Consider the following 9348-nt stretch of genomic DNA (forward strand, 5'->3'; position numbering starts at 1 on the left):
AAAAAGTTATATAACTTAAATTCTATGGGATTAATTTTTTAACTGCTAGTCTACATTATGCATAATAATGTATAAAACGTGTGTGCAAAATTTCAAGTGATTCTATAATGAAAGTTTAGAGTTATCATGGTTGCCGTGAACAGAAATCATGAAAAAAACAACTAATCAAAAATCTCGTTTAAAGTTTTCAGATTGTTACATGACATTATATACACAAATATTCGCTAAAAATGCTCCTGCATTATATGTGACAAAGTGAGAGTATAACATTTAAAAGAATAGAAACCTTAACGTTATGATTGCCTTTTAATTCATCAAAATCACTTTTTTCATTTGCAATAAATGTTCCAGATAATTTCATAGACAGATGTTTCAATTTCATTGTGATTACCAGCATCAGCAGTCACATATTTAGTGTATTAGTCGCTGTAAAATTTTCGCTTTTTTGAATGACTACGTATAAATTTTGGCATTCTCGAACTTTCGATTATTAAACAGAATAAAAAAAGTGCAGAAAAATGAATCTTTAGCTTATAAATTAGTGCAGGAAATTTGTACACAAAACCGAAATATCGAAATCTCAATGTAAACAAAACAATAAGTTCGAAACGTTGTTGCCAAACGTAAAAGAGAAAATATATAATGAAAATACTTTGCCAGATTCTCCACACATATCCATGGAGGTAGGAAAGGGAGGAGGGGCCAACCCGCGCTAAAACTGAAGCACTGCTTTGAAGCTTGGGTCACCAGATGGGGTGTTCTTTGTTTACATTCAGAAGCTCGCTTGACAAGATTCTGATAGTATTTCGACACACGACAGTTCCGTAGAAATCGAAAAAGAGACATTTTCGCATGAAAGAAACATTCATAGTGTGATGGATAATAGCAATTTGTATAGTTTAGTGACATTTACGCAAAAATCACATCTTGGTTATTTTTCGATAACTAACAACAGCGATTTTGATTATGAATTTGTTTTATAAAATTATAAGCTGTTGCATTACAAAAATATAGATTTTAAGAAAAATGTTATGCTTAAAGAATGAAAAATACCTTACGGTACATTTAAAATTGTATACGTCTTTCGATACCCTTGATAGAGTTTTCGCTACTTTTATTTTCCAAACGTCAAAATGTTTTAAAGAAAACAAATTTTTTTCACATGCATATATTATTGTAACATGTACCTTTTAAAATGTTTTAGAGGAGAGGCTTTACTGCTGCTCATTTTAAATCCATCGTTTTAATTTTATATATCTGAAAAATAATCACTTTGGGCTTACACGTTTTATAAATATAAAATTATGTATGTTAAAATATTTGTAATTAGGCACATAGGTCAGATTAAGTTTTTATTAAATAGAGTAACGCATGCAAGGGCTATCTGTCTAAAGAGAGAGATGCCATCGTGGAGGAATTTCGAAGAAAAACTGACCTTTGAGTGGGTATTAAAAATAATACTTATAACTTTCATTCAAATTATATTCATATATATTTTTTATGTAAAACTTTTGGGTGTATGCTAAATTAGTGTAAATTATTTTACACGAAAAATATAGTGAATGCACAGAAATTAAAGATTTGCACATGCCGGAAATGAAAAATAGGAAATATATATGGGTATTTATGCATGTGCTTGCAAAAAGCATGTATCTGCCTTTGACAAAATACTTAAATATTCATATTATAAATAATTATTAAATTATTTATAAATGTATTTGAAATGAAGAATTTATTCACTTATAAACAACTGTGAAAGTACTGTGAAGAAATTTAATTATTAAATGTATCTAATTTATAATGATTATAAATGTTATCTAAATACTATATAATAACCTTAATATTAAATTGTAAACATAAATTGAAATCCTGTTGACAAATACGTTATAAAACTATTTAAGCAAGAATTGTTCGTATTGGAAAGCAATCTGTTAAAAGGTATTGTAAAGCAAATGCTATGAGATGCGCACTTAAGAACGTAATAAAGAGTTTTGGAATATGTATTGTTGAAATGAAGAGTAAAAAAAAAATCTGATAAGTATAATTAAAAGAATTATTCCCCTTACATTTTATAATAACTCAGTTACAAGTTTTAAATAATACTTAAAAAAAAACTTATTTTATTCCCTTCAGAAATGTTCAGATAAAGTCAAGTACTATTTCATACCTATTTAATTATTTCGCTAATTCCTAATAATTCTCTAATTTAAAATGAACCGAATAGAGCATTAATTATAAATTGACTTACATTTTTCGATTTAAAAGATGCCTCAGAAGCCAAAAAATCATGTCATATTTAAGAAAGTATTTTAGGAAGAAGCTCTATAAATAAAAAAAAAAAACCTTGCATAATTTTAATATTAATAATACAATAAACTTTCATCTTAATTTTTGTACCTTAACCGAATAAAATCGAATTACCTTAATTTTTTTTCCTAATGTAATTAACGAAAACTTGTGAAAATATTTCATTCAAATTAAACTATTCTGAGAAAACTGTCCTGTGAAAAGTATAGCATTTAATTCCGTTCAGAATGAAATGTTGTTTATTTATATGTTGTTTTCACATACTTAGGACTCTGAAGTGTTGTAGAAAAAGAAAATATATACATTTATATGTATATTTACGACGTAATTACAAAATATTTACATCTGAACTCGTCAAATCCCATAGAACTCAATGGTAAATGACCCAATGTTTTGGTCACCACGTAGGGATCGCCGATGCTTCAGAGCAGGGTACGGGAGAAACTTGTTTAGGGCGACTCCATCTTACTTCCTACCTCCATACACATATCGAAAGGCTTAAAATTATTTAATTTATATATAACACAGAAAAAAGTGGAAGTTGCACCTTTAATTTGTCCTTTAAACTTTAACTTCCGGTGTGGTAGACAGTTACTTCCGGTCTGTTGTATCTCAGAAAAACGGGTATATCTCCACTTCTAATCAACATATCAAGAACAGAAAAGAGCTGTTTTCGATAGCTAAGAACATGGCATTAAAAAATATTAAATTTAAAAAAAAAAATGAGTTTTTCAGTTGAAATCGGCCTTTTGAACGAGGTGGGTTACCTTAAAATCCCTAATCGAGAATTAAATCTGAAGGCACAGAAATCAAAGAAGTAACTATGTAGGATTCTGCTACTTAATTTGGAATGAACCTTGCAAGTTAAAAGAAATCGTGATATATTATTTGCAGTTCGTAATTTTCATATGTCATTCTATAGCGTGTAATTTTGTTCATATATTGAATCTCTTACTAGCTTTTCTATCAAATCCAAGTCCAAAAATCAGTCTTAATGTTCAATTTGAAATTGAATTTATTAATGTGAATGATTCTTACAATTTAATACAACATGTATTGCGTTGGTTTGCTATAAAGGGCGTATCACTTTTCAAATTGTTGCTACCTAATAATTTCACCCTGTATTATTTTTAAAGAAATTAAAAAAGGAAGAATCTGCGTGTTTGAATGTATAGTTCTCACAATGTAAAAAAAGATGGTATTTGCAACCTGTATAGTCGCACCAAGAGGTAAGGTAAGGGACAGAAACATTTTGGATTTAGAAGTACGATTGACATTACAAAATGGCAAAGTTAAAGGCGGATCGATTTTTTTTCTCTGTTTTTTACACTAATAAGCTTTAGGGGGAATCATTCGTAAGTATTAATAAAATTCGTAAGTATTAATAAATTTCGTGTTTAAGTATTAATTGCTAAATCCAGAATACATGCTTTTCTTTCTTAAGGACACAAAATCATTGACGTAAGTTGAGCACTGAGCAGTTGTGGCATGAAAGGACTTTGCCCCACCCCCATGTCGAAATACCTTTCTAGTCCACCCCAACAGCACGGCACGTCGCTGCAACATTGCAAACGTGTCTCATTGTGACGATCTCAATGCTGCAGTTACGTTGTAGGATTGGCTTAATGTCCGCTTTTTGCGACGTCACATTGCGACGTAATGTGAAGGCAGATTGGGATTTTGATGTGAAGTCACATTGTGACATTGGCGTGAAGTCACGCTGTGACTTTGTTGTGAAGTTACACAGTAATATTGTTGTGAGGTCACACTGCAACATTCATGTAACAACTCATTTCGACTTAATAAAAAGCCATAGAGTGACATGAATGCAGCATAATAAAGGGCCATGAATATAATGGTACTAAAGATGTAAATGGATGTCACGCAACACTGGATTACTTTCTAAATGATTAGAGTGATGAACTCCTATTTTAGAGAACAGGTAACTACAACAAACGTTTAATGATCCAGTAAGGTATTATACTTTTCAAGGTAATTAAAATACTTCGGTAATATTCGAAATTTTTAAATAATTGAAAATATCCAATATAATCAGTTGAAGTTTCCTCATCTTACTGAGCTTGTATCTCATTCTATTAAGGTTATATAACTGTAATCCATTTATGTTTATTAAATATCTGTATAAACTTTTTTTAACAGTTTGGCTTTTAATACTGTTTTCTGTTCTCCATTTCTTTTTTCCTTTGCTTTCCTTCCAGAAAGAGATCTAAATTATTTTGATAACTGGATGAAAGTAAAACCGTTTTAGTACTATATTTTATAGGACATTTACCTATTTTATTATCTTGTTATACAACGAAATGTTTCATTTTGAATTAAAAGCTTAATTTCTAAGATTAGAAGTGCCCAACAGGGCTTAATTTCTAAGATTAGAAGTGCCGGAGCACTATGGAAGACCGTCAGCAAAGAGGAACAAGAGTAAATAAATAAATAAAATAACTATTAAACTTATTAATAATTTTTAAATTGAATAGTTAATTATTACCCAATTAATTAACAGCTATTTAATTAATGTTTATAAATTGTTAATTAATCAATAAATATTGTATAATTAATTAATTATAATTTAATTGATAATTATTAAATAATTAATTATTATTTATTGAAATAATTAAAAATTGAAGTAATTAAATAATTAAAATTAAATAAAATGTACAGAGATAAATTGAAATTTAATAAGCGATTTTTAATACAATTTTATTGTTAAAATAAAATTTTCGAAATAATATTTCTACTGAAATTGTCATTCAATTGCATAAAAGAAGAGCCCCAGCCTTCTTATTCAGGGTTCTGGCGCGTTCCGGCTAGAATTATAATTTATTACAAAAATTAAGAAGCACCGGAGCCGACATCCGGTGGGCTCCGTCCCAATTTTCAAGCTCTGGTCGTAGGGGGGAGTTCTTTTATCATCAAAAAAATTAAATACACTTAAAGTATAGTTGCTGAAAATTCCAGGGCGAAACAGAATGAGGGTATGAGTGGGTGGAAACAAAAAATGAGGAGAATCTTGGTGAGAGAGAACGTTCTTTTTGACCGTGGCTCTCTGCTGATATAATTATAGCCATCAAGCAGATGCGTGTCAGGGGTAAAATGAGTCCTGAATCTGACTCCTAAGGATGAATGTAAAGTTGTTGGTTACGCTTTCACCTCTATTAGTGGATACTGTGGGAAGACGATGTATAAGACGTGCTTGAGCAGTTTATTTCAGTATTTCACTCTTATTGTACTCGCTGTAACTTAACGCACATTTAAGAACACAAATTTGCGTTCCTGCGAGGATAACAATATACTAGATACGATGGCATGGCGAGAAATTTACGCGTTCCTAAACAAACTTCCCCAAATTTGTTGCCCTTCTTAACCCTTAGCCTGTCGAGGGATTTTCTGCGAATCCCTTTAAAACTGTCGATAGTTTTGGACCGAACTTCCCGTAAAATGTCGCGAAAATAACCCTAAACCTCTGAAAATTGTCAAGCAGTTCTTTTGTTATTTCCCATCCCTCCCAGAATTTTACTTCAATGATTCCGTTAAGTGAGATTGGTTACTAGAGATTGTTCGGTAGATGTGAGCTCTCAAGAATTGCAAAAGGCTAGACTCTCCGTGATGACCGTCTTAATGCCGCAGGGTACAGCTGCGAAACTTAAAAGTTTCCTTCCCTTAAACAATCTTACCTCTACATATCTTCTCTACATATAATAAAAGAAAGAGTGTCTGTGTGTGTGCCTTTTGTTCGCGCTGCGCGTAAGCTAATAGACCCATGGCTACGAAATTTGGTACATAGGTACATCTACACAAGAGCCAGTGCACTTCGAAGCGATTTTTTCGAAATTCGAATTCGAATTTTTTTATTTCATGTTTTGTGACGAAATCGTGTCATTTTGAAACATAATGAATGGGCTGTAGGAAAGCGAGATTTTACTCTACACACTCCATTTTCACATCGTCATGAAACGTAGGCACTTAGCTATTTTACGAACTTAAAATAAATTTTGTGTTTCAATAAATCGATTAAGTACAAATTTATTTAACAAAGGGAGCTTAACACTTTTTCAATGGGATTTTTTCTAAAAAAAGTTTATTTTTAAAAATGTACAGTTTATTTTTCTTTGATTTTTGGACACGTTAAACTTTCATCCTTGCGAATGCTTTTACAAAAAGAATTTTGGAAAAATGATAACATTTTGTATTTTTAAAAGATTTTTTAAATGAAGCTCCGAGTACACTTCTCACATCTCACATCTTTAAAAATGTGATTTTGGCAACAATTTTCCTGTCTTATTGTTGTTGATAGATTTTTGATGAAATCGCATCATTTTGAATAGTTTCATTCTTTTAGAAATATGGGTTTGGCAACAATTTTTCATCGTATTTCTTATGTCACTGTTTTTAAGAGATTGGCATATTTCATTGTAATTTTTATATAAATATAATACATTTTTATTGATTTTTTTTATAAAGTTGTTCTGTGGAGTAAAATTCTGCGCGGAATTTTATGTTTTTTGAGTTGCTTTCATGTTATTTTTTGCTTATTTCCCTGTTTATAAGATATTGAAAAGTTTTGCATGATTTTTGTTCTACGGAAAGTTGGTTAATTTTTTAATTAGGATAATTAATATTTGTATTAAGAGATATAGCTTATTTCATTGTAATTTTTTCCCTTGAAAATATAAGATAAAATATCATTAATTATACTTTGCTTTTCAGAATTTTTTGTTTTTTGCATTCCTTTATTTTTTTATTGCTCATTTCACTGTTTTTAAGATATTGAAAAGTTTTGACTGACTTTTTTTAGGAAACAAAGTTCTTAACCTCCTTTATACCATCTGAGTTCTTAAAATTTTGCAAAGGGAATTTGATTAATTTATTTATTAGGATAATTAATATTTGTATTAAGGGATATAGCTTATTTCATTGTAATTTTGTTATAAGTAATAACTTTTTTTATGAAGTTGTTCTGCAGAGTAAAATCCTACGCAGTTTTTAAATTTAACGTTTGGAGTTCCCTTCAGCCATTTTTCCGGTACATTTAAAAGCCAGACGAAGGCTGGCAGCAAAGCTGCTAGTTTTCAAATAAATTGGTTTTAAAATTTACCCTGTTGAATTTTAAATTATTACGCATTTTTAACCTAAGTAACCTAAATCTGTATGTCACTGATTATCACCGGAATTTCAATGCAGACTGATTAAACTGCTATCACTAAAATTATATTCTGATAAATATCTGATGCAACTTTCATTCCTTCTGAGATATTGCTGACACATTGCGTATTATTTCCGATTTTCTGTATTTTTGTCATTAAATAAAAATCTTAAAAACCTTCAGCATTTTCCTATATCCTTCAACTGCATGCAACTAATAATTATTTTAAATAATTTCTTTTTTCCTTAATTATTACGCAGTTTTAAGAGTAATAAACGAAACATTTGGGTGTTTTTTAAGAGTGATAATATTAATATTAAATTTACATTTTACTTTTTTATATACATTCAAGATATTCAGAAAGGGAATTATAACTTGAAACCGTTTTCAGTGTATCATAAATTTATTGATTCAAATTAAAAATTCTTTCTTGGACAGGAGTCCAAGAAGCACTAGTAAATTTTATCTGAAATAGGAAAGATGAGATATATTAATAACAAACAAAGCAATTAATTTGGAAGTCAAAGAACAAAAATCAGCGTTATATTTTCAAATTTTCACAGGACTAGTTTCGATTATTTTACCGAACCATCATCTTTAGCTGCAAAAGCGCAAATGAACGAGATAAGATGTAATGAAAATTAGATTGTGAAAATTTGAAAATATAACGCGGATTTTTGTTGTTTGACTTCCAATTTAATGTTTGTTCGGCTTGTTATTGTATCTTAATTAAACAAAGCAATGTTGTTACTTATTAGCTTACAATATAATTTATTCAATATAGTATTTTTGTAAAGAAAGAGTGTTGCTGTACATTTGGTAAAGTATAAATAAGCATTGCATTTAATAATTATAAAAGTTATTAATTATTTAATAATCAATCATAAGAATATGCATAATTAAATATTTTTTGGAGATATATTTTCCGGCGATATTTTTTTCTAGGGTTCCCAGCATACATTTTTGAAGCATTATGCTCTAAATAAATGTCTTGTTTGAACATAGTATTTATTGTTGATAAATCTCCAACCAAAGGAAATATCTTACTAGGGAGGATATTCAAACAAAAATTTTTATTAGAATAAATATTTTCGTTATTTTAATACTACTAATACTATACAAACATTAGTTTAAGTTCACTATAGTTGAGTGAATAAGATTGCTGGATGTTGGTAGTTTGTTGTTGGCAACCGAACAGTTTGATAGCTGAGCACCGGTAAATTCTAGCGGCTGCATGGGAGGTTTAGGGGTTTTTCATAAGTACAATTGATTGTGAATTAACAGTTTGTTTCCCACAAAAAAATCTACCATGAAGACTTCCTTTCCCTTACACAAATAGGTCCTGTGTGCTTTATCATAATCCAAAATCTTAAGCGTAAAAATCTTTTATCATAGCCGATGATGATGATAAAATATTTTCTATCTGATGTGTCAAGTTAGCATAATTGTATATTTCTAACGAAAATTGTTTGGCTTACGTTACCCTATAATGAAAAAAAGATTCAAATCGGTTTTTAGCTTAAACAGTATTTTCATTACTAATTATATTACGAATTTTATCAATAGTATTCTTAGTATTAATTGCAGACATGTATTCAAGAATATAATATACACAAAGCTGTGTCTAATGATTACGGCTAATTTTTATATAAAATTTTATAGTATAAAAATTTAGGTTCATAGGTCAGCCATGTTTGAAAGATTACTTGTGTATTATGAGAAAAGAGAGAGAGAAATTTAAAAATCAAAATATTTACCACGAAGTAATATAAAAATGCAATACAATACGAAAGAGTACAATACTATTTCATGTTTTGTGGATATACTTGAAGACAGAAGCATGTTTTAGCTGCATTCGTTCATCGGAGAAAAACTTTTCA

This window comes from Stegodyphus dumicola, chromosome 5, assembly GCF_044657685.1.
Source record: "Stegodyphus dumicola isolate Sdum_Otavi_A_Nest chromosome 5, ASM4465768v1".
Taxonomy (NCBI): Eukaryota; Metazoa; Arthropoda; class Arachnida; order Araneae; family Eresidae; genus Stegodyphus; species Stegodyphus dumicola.